The sequence below is a fragment of the Heterocephalus glaber genome, unplaced genomic scaffold (assembly GCF_053883595.1).
Source record: "Heterocephalus glaber isolate CG9 unplaced genomic scaffold, H.glaber_assembly_v1.0 deba00001472, whole genome shotgun sequence".
In the NCBI taxonomy this organism is placed as follows: domain Eukaryota; kingdom Metazoa; phylum Chordata; class Mammalia; order Rodentia; family Bathyergidae; genus Heterocephalus; species Heterocephalus glaber.
In genome coordinates, this window is record NW_028258315.1 from 97,216,731 (window position 1) to 97,237,040 (window position 20,310).

The 20,310-nt window shown below is 42.8% G+C and overlaps 1 pseudogene; it reads right to left on the minus strand.

The window, feature by feature from the left end:
* Positions 1-670: 670 nt before the first annotated feature.
* Positions 671-1,422, minus strand: LOC101706645 (programmed cell death protein 10-like; annotated as a pseudogene).
* Positions 1,423-20,310: the final 18,888 nt, after the last annotated feature.

Consider the following 20,310-nt stretch of genomic DNA (forward strand, 5'->3'; position numbering starts at 1 on the left):
ATGGAAAAATATTCAGTACCTTATATGTAATAACTAACAAAAATATTTTCGTTGTCTACTTTTTCTCCAAAGTGATTAAGGACAAAAAATAGAAATTCTTGTTGTTTTATTATTTGATAAATCACTAATAAGCTCCCATTAGAAGTTCTTTAGACATTATACCAAGTTGTCTTGGTCTTCTGATCATATATATATATTTATATATATATATATACACACACACACACACACACACACACATACGTATCTTTTTTCAAGTAAAGAAATGTTTAGCAGATGTAAACTATTTATTGAACATTTGCCACCAAATATTGTTAAATACATTATCTTGCAGCATATCACTCTCAAGTTAAAATGTCAGATACAAACACCAATATTTATAATTCTTTTAAGGAATGTTATATAATGACACATTAAGGCATAAATTCTTTTGGCTTATAATTCTTAAAAGAATGATAATAGCAAAAGTGATGCAAACTCTTCAGTGTGAGATAATGATTAAACTACATTTTACAAAAATATGGTGTAAGATGGCAATAATCCCATTCAACATCCTGGATTAGAACCCTTCAGGAGGGACTGATAATTTAAGCAGTCAAACTTTAAAATTTACAAATAAAGGCAGTTTGATACTGCTACTGAGAAGTACATCTCTTCACATTTACAACATTCAGGCCACAGTTTTAAAGGTCTGAAGTATCAAGTTGGTTTGATGAATTAGTCAGTTGGCACTTATGAATACATTTATTGCCTTGCCATCTTTAATATATGTTTTCAGAGTATCACTGAAACTTTTGGAGTACTTTACAAATTCTTTCTTTTGGTGTTCAAGTGCCCTGCGGTTCTGGTATTGGTATTTCTTGAAGACATTATGCACTGTATCAAGAAGTTCTTTTATTGCACTAGCTGTATCCTTGATTGTCTGCAGAAACCTCACTCTGTCATTGATCTCATCTGAGATCTTACTGAAAATTTGTTTAAGTGCTCTTGCCTTTTCATTTCAGTCCTGGAATTCTGGCTCTGGTCATTCAGTCATATACTCTTCTACATTATCAGCTGCCATACAAAGAAGAGACTCTGTGAAGTTAACTTCTACAATTTTTTTCTCTAAAATTTTCATAATGATGTCTTGTGTGAGACCTGGATTTTCTTTTTCAGCACTCTGGTGGATCAGTGGCTCTCAATCTGGCAGACCAGGCAGCGCATCAGACAGTTCAAAGGGAGACAAAGGTAACCTAATGAAAGCGGCTCTCGGTGTCTAAGCTGCAGACAGATTTACTCGTGCTAACTCATTAAACACAGGATACATGACTGCATAGAGAGGCACAGAAACCATGGAAGTGGTCTCAGCTTCATTCTTCATCTCTTCCATTGTCATCCTCATTCAAAAGCCAACTACAGTAGAAAAAGCAGTGCTAAAATGCAGAGGAATCTTCTTTCACTGCAATATTTCTTCTTTTTTGTATAATAGAAGAATGGACACAAAATACACACTTACGGCAATGGAGCCACTGACCTTGATGCTTTGAATTGTTGAGATTAGCACAGGAAAGGAAGTAATCCTTCATGGCCGCTCAGCAACTTTGCATGGCACTTAAAATCCTCTTTAGAATGATTAAACTTCTTTGATATCTATTTTAAAATACTTGTATAACCTATAATTATTAGAGGGAGAAAATTCAGTGCCCATGTCTTGGTTACACTAAGGAGTCTGTAGTTTGCCGTTATGGAGGAAGAACCACATACTTTAGGTGAAACTGGGATGGGCCACTGCAGAGCTGCTAGATCAAATCACATGCACAGTACAGTGGAATATACAACACACGTTCAGTGTTCCATGCCTGAAATGCTAGGGGCCAGAAGCCTTTCATACTGTACGTGTGTGTGTTTTTAACTTTTGGAATATTTGTGTGTACATAATGAGATATCATGGGGTTGGCTCCCCCTGTGTAAGCATGAAATTCATTTATGTTTCATATACATATTATACACACAGTCCAAAGGTGATTTTAGAAGTATTTTCAGTGTGCCTGTGTTATAACTATAACCCATCACATGAGTTTGGTTGTGAAATTTTGTCCTTGTGGTGTTAGAATGACATTAAAAATGTTTTAGATTTTGGAGCATTTTAGATTTTGGACTTTTGAATTAGGGATTCTTAATTTGTAATAACAATGGTAGTAATATACCTTTTACTGAGACTATAATGCATTAGGCTTCCTAAGTGTATTATGTATATTTGCTTTATTTTTATAACTCATTAAATTCTATGACTATTCTCATTATTCAGCCCCAGAAAAGTTAAAAACTAGTCCAAGTAAACATAGTAAGTGGAAAAACCAAGAATTAAGTTAAAGCAGCCTAAGTTGCTAAAATAAACAACTTTGGATCCCAGACTAGATGTCAGCCACTTTGGGTTCCAGGTCTGTTTTGGTCTGGCAAGTTGAATTAACTTCAATGATTCCTGAATATCTGAATTTCTCATCTCTAAAACCAGCACAATTTCCCCTCACCTACCTATGAGATAAGGTAAGGATTAACTTAGGAGTTTTGTGAACTTACTAACTTCAAATAATGTTAATGACAGTGTTTAATGCACTTTAGAAGAGCTATTTAAATGCTGAGATGTTGAGTATGATGCTTCCTAAAGAATCCTAATCAGTGCAAGAAATTGAGAAACAAATCCATGCTAAGGTATCCTTAGCTCTCGGGAACTTAAGATGTTATGTCTTCTGTGTTAATGATGTGGTCTCTGGGGGAGATTCCTTTATTGCTCATTCAATGGCGAGGACTTTGTGGGCTAAAGTTCCTGAGATCACTCCACATAGACCTTACTCTCATCTGCCTGCTGGAAAATAATTTGTTTGAGACTTGTTTAGTTTTGGCAAAAGTCAGGATAATGGCTTGATCTTTCTATGGAAAAGTGTTTTATAAGTCACAATAGCTAGGCTTATCCTCCCATGATTAATCTGTATGAACCATTCTGTGGATTAATATACTTCAATGCACTCATTGTTCTGAAGGTAAAATACAAAGTCCACACCTTGGTCTTCATGGTTCAGCGTGGGATGTTGCTTGTCTCCTCCTTTAGTCATAGCAGATTTGTTCTCACTTTCTGCTCTAGCCATTGGTCTTCTGGTCTTTTCCCTGTAGGATCCGTGCCCATGCGAATCTCACTACTCTGCACATTCTTGACCCTATTCTTTCCCCTTTCTTCTAGTTAATTTAGCTCACCTGTCCCTTCCTCAAAGAAGCTTCCCTGACCTCTCTGACAGGATCACCTCCCCTGTTTATGAGTTTTTGTTGGGTCTGGTAAATCTTTCCATAGCCCTCAGTGTAGCTGCACATTCTTCAGTGTGCCTAGCTGATGGATGTTTTTCTCCCCTACTAAGCTGAATGTCTTAAAGGGTCAAGTCCTCTGTAGTCAGTCAATATGTGTCAAGTGAATGGATGGGTTGGACAGCCTGCTGTGTTCAGTGACACCCACTTCTCATTTTGAAAACACATAATTGAAGCCATGTGCTTATGCTTCTCTCCCCTTTGAATGCCTACATTTCTTCCTGGAAATGGTAAAATGTGGGGAAAACAAGACAAATGTACAAAGCTTTCCAAGGTCTCCCAAACAGAAATATACAAAAAAGCAAAAGAAAACTGTTGTTTTTATTCCTTGGTATAGAAACAGTCAGGAGAAGAAACAAAGTAAGATGATTCAAGAGAAGTTAAGTATCACAATTAAATTGTGGTGATTTCTAAGAATCTGTCAATCCAAACTTCTTTTTAAGAAGGAATTGAAACAAAGGGAACAATAAATGTAACAGGACTGTGAGCTGTGATGAGAAAATGTAAAGGGAAAGAGCCAATGCTTCATTCTCTTTGCTGGGTTTTGAATTTGCTTTAATGTTTTACTACAGTTGTGGTACCTTAGGAAAATGTCTTTCTGGAACTTATGTTTCTTTTGCGCTGATCATAGCACTGTCAAGAGGTCCTAGGGCACTAGTGGAAGTACGGGACCTGGAGTCTGATCTGCCACTTCCGAGGTCCATGAACCCAGACAACTTACAGTACTTATGCCCCTGGAACTTACTTTTTTATTACGTGCAGATAGTGAAAGTACTCATCTCATCAGGCTATTGCAAAGTGTCAGTGAGATAATGTAGGAAAGTCTTGGCACACAGTAGGCATTTGATGTCATTATGATTATTGGTAGTTCATGATAGCCTTTCAATGTTCTAATCTGGAAGCCTTTGTTCACAAATAAATATGTCTATTTCACATGCTAGTTCACTGTTAGGAAGCCTAAGGGAAGATTTATTTTCTTAACAGTACGTGAAGCCTTTCCGAGAGGTATCTATGGTTTATGACTCAAGACCATAAAGCAGTTACATCACCTTCCCTCTCCTCTTTACTTCCTCTGAATGCCTCTGAGGGTCTTCTGTCCTGTCGCATACTGAACAGGTACATTCGAGGGGGACCCTGGTGACTCAGAGGGTGTGGGCAGTTCACCTGAAGATTCATATGTCTGCTTGCAAGGGATTGCTCAGTGGTCGAGGGCGATGCCATTATGTAAGACTAAAGACAACATCCAAAACAATCAAGGGACAGGGTTGGAAACCACCTTTAAAATTATTCAATCTATCATTTCCAAACCTATCTCACATTAGAGTCACCTGTAAAACTCTCAGGTAATGTAGATTCCCAGGCCATCCCAGACCTACCAAGTGTGATTTCCAGCAAAGCAGGAGCAGGCTCTCCCCCTCTTCCGGGGTGGCTGCAGTGAATGGTCAGGGTTGAGGCTCAGAAGAGTCAGGGGCTTAACTGCCTGATAAAGTAATACAACTGACTAGTTAGAGGAGGTTAAGTCCAGTCTGTCTGATGTCACACCCTGAGCTCTCTCTTCTGTGGCATGCTGCCTCACTTCAAATGCACTTTCACAGGGCTCTGGGCCTGGACTGGAACGTTGCCCAATGACCTGTTCTTCAAGGTCAAGCCAACCATTTTCCCTTTTGCCATAGACATTAGAGTAGCTTGAAAATATATACTTCTACTTCTATTTAGGAAGGTAAATACATAATATTTTATTGGAGTCACGAGTCTAAAAAAAGAAACAACAAAAAAAAGCTAAATATTACTTTTGCCTAGTTACTTGGAAATCAGGCAATTATCACATGATTACTCAGGCTGGTAATGAAATTAAGATAAAGTTTCATCAAAATAGCATATGCAATTTTACAGCCGCAACAGAATTGATGTAAATATGAGCAGATGCGCCTGAATCTTTCAGATTTATAAATACAGAAACAATGTTCCTATTTAGGGTGAAAATCGTTCCTCACTGTGGGCGTGGGAAGCATATGGCTCGGAGCCCTGGAGGTGACAGCAAAAGTGGGAGTCATGGCCAGGAGGCCTCTGCATTCCCTTCGGCTTGAATGCCAGATGGTCTCCCTGAGAGGACCTCTGAGTTTCCCACAGCAATGGCAAAATGATATCGAGTGAAGTATAGGGATCTTCTTATCCAGGTGGTACACCAGTCTTTTTTTCCTAGGAGAAGAGGTACAGGCATGTTAACTGTCTTTTGAGTTCTAAATACAAGCTACTTTGTGGGTCCAACTCTGCATTATGCATGAAAAGGTACATTATAAAGGGCAAATGACTTATCTAGAACTGTGCTTTGCCCTTTCTTCCCCTGGGAGCTTGAATCCTTATATAAGCATGATGTATAGCTATTACTGTCGGCTTCTCTTTTTCTCTGGCGGGGTCCAAGGAGGAAGCAAGGCAGGGTGAGAGTGCTCTGAATTCTTGATGCAAAGACCCCCTTCCTGGAGGCACTGCTCAGAAAGGCCATAGGGCTAGCAGTTAGTAAAGGCTCACAACACCCTTGGGTGAGGTGCTCAGCTTTTCTGTCTTCTCATCTAGGAGACAGCATTTTGTGTATCTGGTGCAGAAGGTGTGCTAGAGAAACGGGCCATTATTCCAGGGCGGGAGTGGAGAAGGAGGTGGACATCTAGACATCCAGAACAAGGGCCTTCCTGCTGCAGGTGCCCACCCTCCGGTATGGAGCCTCCTTCAATTGCCTCTTGAGCAGGAGTTTGGCTGGAGACCAGAGCAGCTGAGTCATCCTGAAGGAGGAGCTTTTAGCACAGCAGCCTCTACAAGCCATTCTCTAGTGGAAAATTACTGGAGCTCCGGGCACTGGCCCTGAGTGCAGGGGCGGGACCAAGGGGGCTGGAGTGACTGGTTCCAAACCCCAAATAAACAAGTGCCCTCTCTCTGCTAGGCCTGAGGGGAGGGCGGCCTAAGTCAGGGATAACTTGGACACAGGCGGCAGAAAATTAACAGAGGTGCCTGCTAATTTGCCTCTGGTTTATGTAAGAACGGTTCTTCAACTGCCTGGCTTCCCATCTGGGACTTTCTTGGCCCTGCAGAGAAGTGCAGCTCAGAATAGAACACATCCTGAGGACAAGATAAACTCTAAGGTCTCGTGGATCATAAAGACCCGGGGAGAGTGTTCGGCTAGCTCCTCCTCATTTCTCCATTAGGATTGGAAGCCTCAGAGCTCAGGCGTTGGTCCTCCAATTTAAACCTCTCACCTGGCTGTGTGCCTGAAGTCCAGACTCCTATAGGCTGTCTTGGAAATCTCCATTTGGGTGTGCCAGGCTCTTCAGACACAGCAGCCCCCTAACTCCTAATTCCTCATCCTACAGACCTGCTCCTCCCACTGCTGAAGAGGCGCCACTCTGCTCTGTCCGAAGTCACCTCAGCTCCTCCTTGCTCCTCTCTTCCCAGGCCGTCCTGTTGCTGGTACCTCGGATATTTCCAGAACAGCGAAACTTCTCCTTAGTTCCACTATTGCCACCACTGGTCAAGCCAACACTGCCTCACTGCTGAATTCTGCAGTAGCTCCTTGACTCTCCTTCCAGCCCAGGTCTCTCTCCCAGTCTATTCTCAACCCGCAGACCAGCATAAACATTTAAAATGCCCATCACGCCATGCCCTTTCTCCATCCTGATCTTTCTTCCTTTTTCACTTGGTGTAGAAGCCAAGGCCTCAACATGGCCCACCAGCCCCCTACAGTCTGCCTCTCCTGTTATTCTCCTCCCCTCCCTTCCCTCAACCACATATTCTTCCTGGAACATAACATCACAGCTTTCCTTCTGCCCCAGGGCCTTTGCACTTACTGTTGCCTATGCCAGGAAAACCCCTGACATCGTCACTCTTTAAAGTCTGTGCATAGTGTGACCTCCTCCAAGCAGCCTTCCCAGACCACTGCCCTCTTTCTCTACTTTCTGTTGTATAACAGAATTCATTTCCTCATTTTTTATAGCCTCTCCACTTACCCACTATGGTTTAAGCTGAATGAGGGCAGCTGAATGTCTTTTTTATTCGTGACATCTTCTCAGTATCTGGAACAGCGCCTGCCACACAGCAAGCACAGTAGACATACAGTAATTATTCACTGACAGAGTTTTAAACATTCCATGCAGAGGCGCTGCATACTATGAAGCACTCTACAGATGTGAAAGATAGCTGAACTCTGATGATTCCAAATCTATTATAGTCTGCCTGTCTGTCCAGTAATATACCATCTGTCTTTGCTTCCTCGTGCTAGACATATTGAGAATCAAAAGAGTCAAATCAAATAAGTATTCATTTTATCACATTGCAAGTGTTCCTTAAAGAGATGAGAAGAGACTGTCAGTGTTATCGGTGAAACAAGAGCTAATCTCTAGGTCCTAATATATTGTTAGTCTGTTTTTTTAGTGATGCATCCTTCTCTGTGAATTTCTGGATGTTAAAACATTATAAAAGGTTTAATTGGTGGCAGGGGTGCTCCTAAATGAGAAACTATGTGCATGGTGAAAATAGAGCCATGCTCACCAGGCATCAAATTCTGGTTCAACTGTATCAATCACAGATGTGTTACTGCTTCTAATTTTACATCAATGACAGTAAAAATAAAGGCATTTGTGTGGAATATTCCATGGATTCAGTCAAACCTTCCATGCAGAAGAGGAAACTGAGGCTCGGAGACTTCAAGTCACTGTGGTGCTCTGTGGACGGGAGAACTGAGACGCAAAGTCAGATGAAATCCAACACTGGCCCCACCAGGCCCTGAGCATGCTGCTGAGCATCCTGCAGAGCCTGTGTCTTTGCAAAGCACCAGCTGGCTGCACGATCTTCTGGCCGTGCTTCACCCACCCCAGTTTCTGTCCCCTTGGCTGTGTCATCAAGTATGTCTCACCCTGTGAAGGATGCCTCCTTTCTTGGAGAGATCCCACAAGAAACTTTCTATCTTAATGAAAAGCAACTAAGAAAAGAGAGACTTGCCAAAAGGAATTCATTATGTAGCTTTACTTCCCACCAAATGCAGTGCTCGGCAATATCCAGACATTTCCCAGAGCTGCTCTTCCTGAAGCCTTCATTGTCCCAGTTGGTCTTGGATACCAAGATGGGCTGGGCTGAGTCCCTGCTGGGGGCTGCCGACAGAGGGGCTCCCGGGGAGCTAGGGCAGTGATTGTGAGGGAGGCCGGGCAGAGGCGGAGGGCGGTTCCCAGCCCTCACTGCTTCCATCAGGGCAGAAGTTATGGGCCTAGGGTCCAACAAACAGTGGTCTTCAATATCATTTATAACCTTGAGGGATGACCTTGTGATTTTGAACTTTTGTAAGATTCATAAAAATCAAGCAGGTAAAAATCTGAAAAAGCTGAGACTTTGCAAAAGCAACATGTAGATCCTTTTGCAGGGCCTGAGCCTACCTTCAAGCAAAGGGCATGGAGATGTTATTATGTCTTGCTTGAATATAGCAGCGTATACAGTCTATTCCTCAAGTGAACGCCTCAAGAGAGCTGCGAGCAGAGCCTCCCGGGCCCTCGCACGGAAATTTCCAAGGGTAAAGCAGTGCGAGGCCTAAAGTGGGCATGACTGCTGCTTTGACACCTGGCAAGATCAAGAGGCCCCCGGCTTCAGCTCAGAACCCTCCTCACTCCTCCCTGGTGCGCAGACACCACTTTGCACAGCAGGCCTCGCATCAGTGAACACACTGTAGTTCCTGCTCGTCCCCCAGAAGGGATCTCCTTCCCCAGCAGGCTGTGGGTTATACAGACAAGCCGGGGGCATCTTCCCCCAGGAACCAGAATCTCTCCACCCTCCTAGACCACAAAGCCTGTGTCTCAAGGTCTCCAACTCTCACTCTGGTCCTGAGGGCAGCCTTCAAGTGGCCTTGTGCAGAACTGTGCTGTCTTCGTGCCCAGACTCGGTATAGGTGGCTAATTAGCACTGTCAATCTTGCCTGTAAGTGTCCAGTGCTTGGCCCTCCCAGAACCCCAAGATGGGACCCCTCCCCCTGTGTGTGATGAAATCCATCAACATGGACACATTCCATAATAAAATAAATAGCTTGGCTTACAAATTACACCCTTCTAGGACAAGGAAGGATGTTCAAGTCTGAAATGAGGCTGGAGGGTTGTATGATAGCTATGTCCCAGATAGAGAAGCACATCTCTGGTCTTGAATTTATGCCTTCTCAAACTGTATTTCAACGCTGTATAAACGCAGACTTCATGTCTCTTTTACTGACTATTTTCCTAGCTTTAGTTATTTCCAGAGTAAAAGTAGCAGGACTCAGGATTTCAGTCACTAACTTTGACAAACACATAGTAAACCTGAGAGTCAGGAATCAATGGTATAAAGTATAAAGTTAATTGATTTTCATTTGGCTGTGACACATTTTAGTTCATATGTATTTGTTCAGATTTTAACTTCGGCTACTATGCTCAGTAAGTGAGTCATTGTTCTAGATGGTAAACTAGGCCCAATTAATTCAATTAAAAAGTGCTAAAAAGCAGGGCCATTTCTGCATTGACCTGCTTAAATCCCTTCTCTGAAAGACCTTTGAAGTATACAGGTGGTGCCCCTTGATGGTACAGACAAGTTAATATCTCTTCTGAAGCTCTTCCTTCATCATCAGAAAAGGACAGAAACTTCTGGTCTTTATAATGAAGCTATACTTGTAATATATCACTGCTTAACATCACCCTCAAACGTAACAGCTTAAACCAAAACGATTCATTGTCTCAGAGTCTCTGTAAGTCAGGAATCCGGATGAACTTTCCTGGCTGCCTTAGGCTCAGGTCCTCCCAGGCTGCTATCATCTCAAGACTGAACTGGGGGGTGATGGGTCCGAATCCCATGCCCCTCAAAGGTTTGCTTGCAGGCTTCGGTTCCTGTGACCGCTGCTTGGAGGGCATCGGTCCGTTGGTATGTCGCGTGGTCCTTGAGGCAGCTAGCTTTTCCTAAGAAGTGAGCAAGACAACCTTTTTGTAACCAGATCTCGGAAATGACATCCTATCATTCTGCCATAAACTGTTCCTTGGAACCAAGTCTCTGGGTCCAGCCTACTCTCAGACAGAGAGGATCATATGAGTGTGAACTTCCAGCCATGGGGACCACTGGGGCCGTCTTCCAGGCTGCCTGTGACAGCACAGCTGCAGGTGTGCCTCCATCCACCATTCTGGTAGGTGAGATGGTATCCTGCCTTGAGTCCCGGCAGCTCTTGCCACAGCTGTGCGCTGGCACGCAGGACAGCCCGGATGTGCAGGGAGTCTCCATCAGTGAAGGGAGGCTGGGAGCAGGTGCGTGAGTGCCCCACCCACAATGCTCCAGGTGCCGAAGTGGTGACCTGTCTGGGAGACCCAGGCTCTTAGCTTTCTGCCTGTCCGTGACTCATTTTCTTTCTCCTTTACTGGCATTGCCTCCCTAGGTACTTGACTCTAATCCTTGTCTTAGGACTGTGTATAAGGGAACAAGAAATTAAATATTAAACATTTCTTACACACTGCAGCAATTTCAGAAGAAATTCCCAAATCCCAAGGAATTTCACAGTTGTCTAAGTTGTTCTTTCTTTCATTTAACAATTATTTATCAAGCAACTACCAGGTGCATCCACAGTCCTATACATTGTGCACCTTGCATTTTAAAAAGTCAACTTATGTCCATCATGGGCTCCTTGAAGAAGAGGAAAGAATGGAAATTTTAATTTATTCTACCTTTCATGTTGGTTTTAAGCTTGGGAGAAAAATCTGTGGGCTGATAAGGTTTTTATATGCCCTCCTAGCTCACTTTGTAGACTAGTGAGCTAGTAGCTGCCTAGCTTCCTGATAGGGGTGTGTGTGTGTGTGTGTGTGTGTTTGTGTGTGCATCTTTGGCCTCATTGTCCACATTTTGAAGGAAATACGTGTGTAAAGAGCCAAACACAGTTAAAAAAAAACAGTAACGCAGAGAAAGTAAATTAATTATATAGTAGAGTTCAAGTGGTTCTATTTTTCAGAGTAAATTGATAATCTCAGCTTCTGTGTATGTACTCTTCAGGGTCCAATCAATTCCACCCTGGAGAGATAATGAAACAGAAGCAACCCAGGCTGCCAGCAGGGTCACTGTGCCTGCCTCCCTGCAGAGTCTGGCATCGTATGAGGACAGCTGTGCATCCAGGACACTAGGATAGAAGGCAGTAAAGGAAGGAAGGGTGATCCCCATGGCTGACGCATCCTGGAACACCCCTCAGTTCTTCAGCTTTCCATCTTCCTCCATCTCCAGTGAAGATGTCTATGAGAAATTAGGTGGTAAAAATCCTCTTGAGTAACGGTATAATTTGAGCCACATTTAAGGGAAACTATTTGTCTCAGACAAATGGCCATTTCTGACAGACAACCTCTAGACTACAAATCCCTCTAATCTGGAAGATTTTCCAGAAATATCCCAGACCCGCTAATCAGTTCAAGAAGGGCCCAAGACTACCAATGCTTGTAAACTAAACACAAAATAAGTATATAAAACCCTCAATGACAACTACTAAACAATTCCAGCAGCAAGACACACACAGGTCCTTTTTGCAAAATCTCTGCCCATGTGACGCCAGCTGCCATGAGAGCTCAAATTTCTGCCATGACGAGAGCATAAGAAATGTCACATAGGCTCTGAGGAGTGGTCAGTGCCTGCTTCTTCTGATTTCTTGACTCAACACAGCTGAAAGGATTTTCCCTCAGATGTTCTGAAATGACTCACTCTGAGTTGAGATGGGGAGCGAGACAGTCCTGTTTGAAGAGGACGGCTGTCAGAAGTGGCTGAGCCTCAGCTACTGTGCAAATGCTTTTCACCTGGACCAGGTGTCGTCACAAAAGACTGTCCACGTTGGGGATTCACTCGGGGCCATTTTCCCTCCTTTACAAAGCATTTCAAGTATGGAAAAAGTAGCAAAAAGGGGAGGACACAGTTCATGGCTCTTCCCAAGGAATGTGAGAGCTCACTGTGGGAAAAGAATACCATTTGAAGTTGGACAAACTTGGATGAGCATCACAACTGAACCACATGCATACCTTCATGACTTTAGTTTGCTGCAGTTTCCTCATATGTAAATGGTAACACCTGCTTCTCCGGGTTGAGAAATAAAGAATGCACAGAGAGATGCAGGTGGGTAACCTTCCTTTCCACAGGGGACTCAGTCTCTTTAGACTTCCGTACATTCAGGTGTGATTTTAACTGAACGGTGAGATGCTATTCTGCATTCGGCCAGCCATACTGCAGCCATCTTGGAAAGATTTAGAATAGTCTAGACTCACTGTATTAAAAGTGAATTTGGGGCCAGAGATTTAGCTCAGTGTTTGTGCTGCCTGCCTCACAAGCAAAAGGTGCTGAGTTTGATCCCTGGTACCAAAAGAAAAAGTGAATTCAGAAGCTTTAACAAAGCTTTGTGTGTGTGTGTGTGTGTGTGTGTGTGTGCGCGCGCGTGTGTACGCACACCCGCATGTGTGAGGATTGAATCTAGGGCCTTAGCACTGAGCTATATCCCCCAGCCCTTTTTTATTTTATTTTTATATTTTGAGACAAGGTCTTGCTAAATTGCTAAATTCCTCAGGCTGGACTCCAATTTGTGATGCACCTGCCTCAGCCTCTCTTAGCGCTATACTAACAGGAGCGGCCCACCACAGTCGGCCGAGAACGGTTTTTTGAAGGAGGAGATGTTCGTGTCCTCTTCGTGTTTTTCTGATGTGGACATGATAAACACAAGAGCCTGTTTTAGCTCCCGGGGACTTGGAGCTCTTCTTGGTCTTTTCCGGTCACAGATCCTTCTTGCTCTGCTAATTCTGCTTAGTTTTACACTGAGGACTCATTTCTCCCATACTCGTAGATACAGGATTCCATGGGATTTGCCCCATTCTGTGCCATAGGAATTAGAGAGTGGGAGTAGATTCTTTACCCGGTAAGTGACATGCTTGTGGATTTTCCTGCACTATTGGGAAGGAAGGTTATTTTTCCAGGCCAACTGATAGTAAATACTCAGACTCTTAATCTCTAGGTTTAATTCCCGAGTCCAGCTGTGTCTTCCCCGTGTGACTCTAATATGTAAGTTATGTGAGTCTCCAATTTCTATTTTATATCTTTATTTTTTCCTCAGCCTGTTTCAGTTGGATTTCTCCTGCTTATAACCGAGAGATTAGTGTCCAATACTTGATGACAATAAAGATACTATATAACAGTTATTGAGTGCTTATTATGTACCAGATATTGTTCCCCACATTTAACAAGCTTTATATTTGGCTTAAAATTTAAAATATCCTATGAACTAGGAACTAATATTAGTTCCACTTTATAGGTAAGAGAAAAGAGACAAGATGCTTTAAAGAAAACTAGCTGAATCTACATAGCTAATAAATGGTAAAGCCAGAATTTGAATTCAAGTCCATCTGATTTCAGAGTCTGTGTGCTGCACTTCTACATTAGCAATACTAAAAAGGAGCAAATATCTTCACATAATGGGTAATAAATATCTGGAATTCCATGTATTTATCCAGGTTATAAAAAATTACTACAAACCACATTCTGCTCCGATCTAGGGGTGATTCTTAATTCTAGCCTTCTGAGTTCTGCACAATAAGACTTATTGTGCACAATGAGCTTAGAATGCTGTCTGCTATCAGCATCAGTCCACACGGAGTGGAGAGCAAACCACCCCATCCAAAGTCTTCCCCTGAACTTCAGTGATTTCTTCTGTCCGTCAAAAGGCGGAGTGTTGGAGTGGAGGTGGATTATCTATGGGAAGATGTGGGCAGCGTGTTGAACTCTAGTGGTCTGGAAGCATTTGCTTTACATTCTTTGGACTAACTGAAGTGAAAGCTTGGAGGCTCCCAACTGTTGACTCCCTGCCGTCAGCCTCACACAGGTGAACTGAGTTCCGTTGGGTTGGAGGTCTGTAGGGAATTTCTTGGGTTGGCTGACAGCCTTGGAGAGATCTGTTCATTTCTACAGTGTCTCAGTGAGTCATTCCACACCCATTGCCAGCACAGCTCCCCTGGGGAGGGAGGTGGGAGGAGGAGGAAGCTTTCAAGGTGAGCATGAAGGTCTTGGACATGCGCTGGAGAACAGGAACCATCAGCAGCATTTTACCTTGGACACATTTGGGACTCAGGGTCCTGGCTTTCGTTATTGAGCCCTGTGTGATTAGGGTAAATGTTACACATGATCTCCAGGAGTTCTGTTTTGAAAGTCCAGCTGAAGAATGGTAACAAATCTCTCTCTCTCTCTCTCTCTCTGTCTCTCTCTCTCTCTCACACACACACACACACACTATGGAATCAGATAGCTCTGGGTTTAAATTACAGTTGTGCAACATCTTACAGGCTGTTTCTTCTTTTTAAAAATGTCAAGAATCCTTATCTTTCATGGACTTTTTTGAAAGTTAGAAATAACTTTCTAAGTGTGTGACACATAATAGGTGCTCAGTAAATCAATAATGCATGGCACTGAGAATCTGAGAGAGCTGATATTTTTCTGACTTTGCTATTTACTAATAGATTAAATTTGACCCAATTACTTCACCTGCTTTACTCTCAGTTTCCTAGTCTATAAAATGGGATAATTCCCTGTAGGATTATTGTGGGAGTAAGTGAGCAATACACTATTAGTTATTCTAACTACTGCTGGTAGTTAATGATCTTTTGAAATTTGCTAAGCACATGAAATACTTGGTATATTTCCTAACACGGGGTAGATAATGAATAAGCTATCATTATTAGTAAGTTAAATACTAGAGATTGCTATTATTTGACCCCAAGTTCCAATTCATATGGTTAAATTGAAAGTTGTTATTCCCAAGGGTAGCTATAATTGTGATCCAAATTCTTCGTTTAGTAACCTAGTAGCCTAGAAGCTTTTGTTTTGTTTGAGCAGCAGAAACCTGAGATTAATTGGTACCTCCTCTTTCAGGGCTTCAGGCAGTGATTGACTGAACTTCACAAGACTCTAATTAATTCACTAGGTTCCTGTAAACTTCTCATGAGCTTAAGAAGCCTAGCTTCCCTCCTAGTGTTCTATGGATCGGAAAATAACAGCAAAAATACTGGCGAGGCCTGAAAGCATGTGTGACTTGCCCAGGTGATGCCAAGGCACCCTCCTCCAGCATGGCACTAGATTTTCATTCTCTTGAGAATTCTTGAACTCTGTCCTACACTGAGAAGATTCGTGACACCATACTTTAACTTTTTAGATTGCAGTAAATTCTTCTTGGTTGAATATAAGCTTGAAAGAGTCCAAAGGAAAAACAATCGTGATATGGAAGATTAGTTCTCTTTGTATCAGAAACATCCCATGGTAGCCAGTTCAGGCCAGCTCTAAAGTTAATCACAATTAGTTGAGATTGAGGAGTCAAGCAAGAGGCGATGGAGTCTTGAACTGGGATAACTGGAAGTAAGGGAAAAATATGGGCCATGTGATACACTTAGGAGATTAGGATAGCAGGACTTGCTGATGCCTTGGATACAGGAAGTGAACAAAAGAACAGAATAGCGTGGGCATGGAGTAGATGGTGGTGGCATTTTCTCAGATGGGAAGCCACAGAAAGAATGGGCCTGAGGCTGCAGATGGGAATCGAGAGTGGTCTGTACCTGTGTTAAATTTGATATGTCCCCATGTCTACATGGAAACATCCCCTTCCAGTGGGAGCACTGGGAATGAAATGGGGGAGTTCAGGGCACATGTTTGGGCAGTGGGGTTCTGCATCGCGCTATACTCTGGGAGGGAAATGAATTAAGATTTGGACAGATGGCTCACGGAGTCTAAGTGACCTATATAATAAGTTTCACAGCTAGATGTGGGCAGAGTTGAGATTCCAAACAAACCCGACCTGACCTTAAGGCTACATTCCGAATGGGTAAGTTTGTTCACTTTGTTAGTGAAATCTTGTGGTTCATTAACAGTGAGCAACAGGAAAGCCTCATGGAAGAGACAGGCTTTTGCTGGCTGACCAGACGCCTGTGGGTGGAGCCTGCACCCTGGAGGTCGCATCTTGTTTAAGGCTGCAGCAGACTTACAGTATTTCAAGGTACAGGGTAAGAGCAAAGAATAAAAGAAGGCAGACAATTCAAGGTAGGGTCACTTGTTAAGGATGAGAAGCAAGGGTTTTTAAAAATCATCAAATATCATCTCTGTGTACTGTGTCACTTTTTTGTTGTTTTCGTACCTAAAACAGCTCTTTGTCTTTCCCTTGAGAATTTTCTAATAGGCACATGGATTATAACCCTAGGTAATCAGTCATGGTTTATGCTGAGTAGCTCCATATCCTTAGACACTGGTAGCTTTGCTTCTGAATCTAACAGAGTTTCTTCAGGAATTCACTGGTTTTCTTTCTTTCTTTCTTTTTTTTTTTTGACAGGGGCTGGGAGTGCTACTGAAGATTGAACACATGGCCTTTCCACTGAGCTACATTCTCAGTCCTTTTTAAAATTTTTATATTGAGACAAAGTCTCACTAAGTCCCTGAGCTGCCCGGGCTGGGCTCACACTTGTGTTCCTCCTGTCTCAGCCTCCCACAGCACTGGGTCACAGGCTATGCTACAGTGCCAGCCTTCACTGGCATTTTTAACTGGAATACCCATGGGTGGTCCTCTTTCAGGCACTGTGGAGCCTGGAATGTAAGCACTATTGTCTGGGCTCTGGCCCCATTCCCAGTTCTTGTCTACACACAAATCACTTGACTTCTTTCACAGTCAGGCTCTGTGCACATGATGGGCAGGTGGTGTGTGACTCTGTGCAGCTCTCCCCTTCGAAGCAGGATGCCCAGGTGGCAAGAGATTACGTCCTCTGTCTACACATCAGCTGTCCTGAAGGGAACTTGTGTTCCCTGCTTGTATTATGTGCCCATTTCCCATCTCTCCAGTCAGTCCACAGAATGATAGCTGCCAGGCCTGGGCCGTGTGGTTGCCCCTGCATGCAGGAGGTAGGAGCCCCTGGATTTATAGCTCCATCAGAACCCAAGGGGTAAGGGAGGGCAGATTCCAAAGAATAACACAAGGACAACAGAGACTTCAGGGCTTAGCCTGGCTGGGGGCTGTTGAGGTTATTGCTGCTGCTACTACCATTGCTGCTACTTTTATTTCCCTCTGGGCCAGCATCTGAAGCCACATAATAAACCTGAGATTAGCGGCGGGTCTCTGGTTTGATTATGGAGATATGAAGGGTCTTATTTCCTTCCTCTTTTGAAGAGAGTTGCATGAACCTTGAGCTGCATGTAGCTCTGCAATCAGTTTCTGAGATCTTATCAAAAGAATGACAGATCAATTTGGAAAATAGACCTATTGAAATGTCTGCACAGATTAAACCTCTCAGTGACCAAATTATTCAACTTTGTTTTTAAATGCTAGGTCGGTTGTATAGAGAAGACATTCCTTTTCTCCTGGAGCAAATCTGGCTTATTATGTCTGCAGGATTCAGTGCTCACGTGATAGTTGCTTTTTGATTGTACTTTTGTTGGTTTCCTACACGGCCAGCTCAGCAAAGAGGTAGTTAATTTAGGGCAAAGTTTATGGACACAACTCTCAAGAATTGCACCTTTCATAATCAGCCTGAAGGCATGCTCTGTTAGGCATTACAGTGTTTTCATAATTTGATTTTGTTACTAGTGCTTTTTAAATGTGATTTCATATTTCTAAAAACCCAGATTTATGGCTTACTAGGGGATGTGGCTATGTGGGCCTGCACTCCTGCTTTCAGACAGCAGTCAGGTGGAGCTTCATGGGAGTCTCCTTCAGGGGAGAGAGCAGAGAGGAATGTGTTCTGCTGTGAATAATAGAGATTTCAACCATGGGAAAGTTCTTTCTTGCACAACAGGAAGTCAGGAGGTAGGTTTGCCCTGGCTTTATTCTGGAGCTTAACAATGTTAGCTTCTATTTCTCACTGCCATCCTAAGTGTATTGGTTTCTCCTATCATTGAGTAAGAAAGGAAAAAGTTCCCTCCAGAGAATGCTCCTTGCCTCTCTCTCTTTTTATTAGAAAGCGAGATCTTTCCTAGAAGCTACTTAGGGTCTCTCCCTGGCTCTCATCCGCCAAAGCTGGGCCACATGGCCACACCCAGCTGCCAGCAAAGGATAAAGGTGTTCTCGTGACATTTTTACACCAGTCCTGATCCATCAGCTAGAGATGGAAAGACTACTGTGTAATAAAACCACTTTTATTAGGCTTCCAGGCCTCCATGCCTGCCATGCTTCTGTGTCCGGTACATCACAGTCTTACTCCAGGCTTCTTCACTCATTTAGTTCACTTGTGTGGCCCTTGAGGTTATTTGGGTTTGTGATCCCAGGCCCAGAGCAACCCCTATCACTTTCCTGGTTCTGATCTGGCTTTGGAAAAACAAGATGTCCCATGTCTTAGTTCATTTTCTGATGCTATAACAAGATACCTGAGACTGGGTCACTTATAAAGAAGACAGGCTTATTTGAGTTTAGGGCTCTAAAGGCTGGGAAATCCAAGAGCATGTCTCTGGGTCGGGCCTCACGCTGCCTCATGGCAGGAAGCATAGGGGACCACATGGTGAGAGAGAAAGCAAGAGCAGATCAGTGGAGCCAACTAGTGTTTACGTCAGTCATTCTTCTTGGAGTGGCTAATCCTGGCACATGAGAGTAAGAACATATTTTTGTGAGAAAGGAATTAATCTGTGCACAAGGGTGCCGCTGCCAACTCAAACATCTCCTCTAGGTCCCACTTCCCAGCCCTGCTGCACTGCCAGTATTCCAGCCACGACCCTTGGGAGCAGGGGACAACTCAAACCAGAGCATTGCTGTGTTAGGAGACTGCTCACTGTGTGAGCAAACATTGTAAATAGCTTCTGTGATTCCTTAAGTACAAAACAAAAGCATTCTGCTAGATGATGGCTAAGATTCTCAGAACTTATATTAACACCTAGTGCTTATTTTAGCATCTAATAGTTTCTCATGGAATATTTTTGCCTTTTTACCCATTAAAATCACTGAAAAATTGTTTATTGAAAAAATGTCTCCCTTGTACACCCTGAAACATTGGAGGCAGAAGCATTTTCTTTTTCTAAAAACTTTCTGGCATCCATTCAACTCATCTTCATTTTAGAGGTATCAGAAAAAGAAAGAAAAGAAAAATGTTATATTTTGGGGATAATTTTTTGGTTTGTTTTTGAAACAAGCTTAGAGTACAAGAGATAATTTAAAATATAAAAGCTATCAGAGAGAAAGATGATAGAATTAGAATAAATTTTTTTAGGTTCCAAATGAATTTATGTGTTCTGATAATGAAACTAAATCTCTGAGATTTCATTTGGTGGCAAGCAGTTATTTAACATAAAAAATTTGGTCTCCTTCAGTTATATCATTATATACATTATTCATAGAGCTGTATTATTTTCTGTTTTTATTGTTTTAATCTCTCATTTGTGTTTCAGAATTTTTACATATCTGCATTGTAAAAACAGTACAACAGTAGTAACTTAGGCTATGAATGCTCACTGTATACAGTGGACAGTATGCAGTAAGCTCTTAAGATGCAGCTGTTACTCACGTGAGACAGATGCACTGAAGAGTGGTAGAAGAATAAGATCCAGCCTTCACACGGATTTCAGCGAGCACTCTGAGGGCAGTGGCACAACGGGCGACAACTGGGCCTGAGAATCAGATCCCCAGGGTTTGAATCTCAGTTCTGACACCGACTAATTGAGTGACTTCCGGCCAATCACTTAACTTTCTAAATAGGAGAAGAAAACACATCCATCAAGTTGTTTAAGAATTAAAACAATTGCGCATGTTAAGCCCCTAGTTCAGTGACTGGCATGAAGTAGGGCTGGACTGGAAGGAACTGTTATTCATCTGTCAGCTTTTTTGTTCAGTTTTTAAGTACTGTCCTTAAGGTTTAAGTATGAATTGTCCCCCAAAGACATGTGTGTTGAGGGATCCATACAGGTGCAGCAGTGTTAGAAGGTGGGGCCTAGAGAAGAGATTGGATCACTAGGGTCCCACGCTCCTAA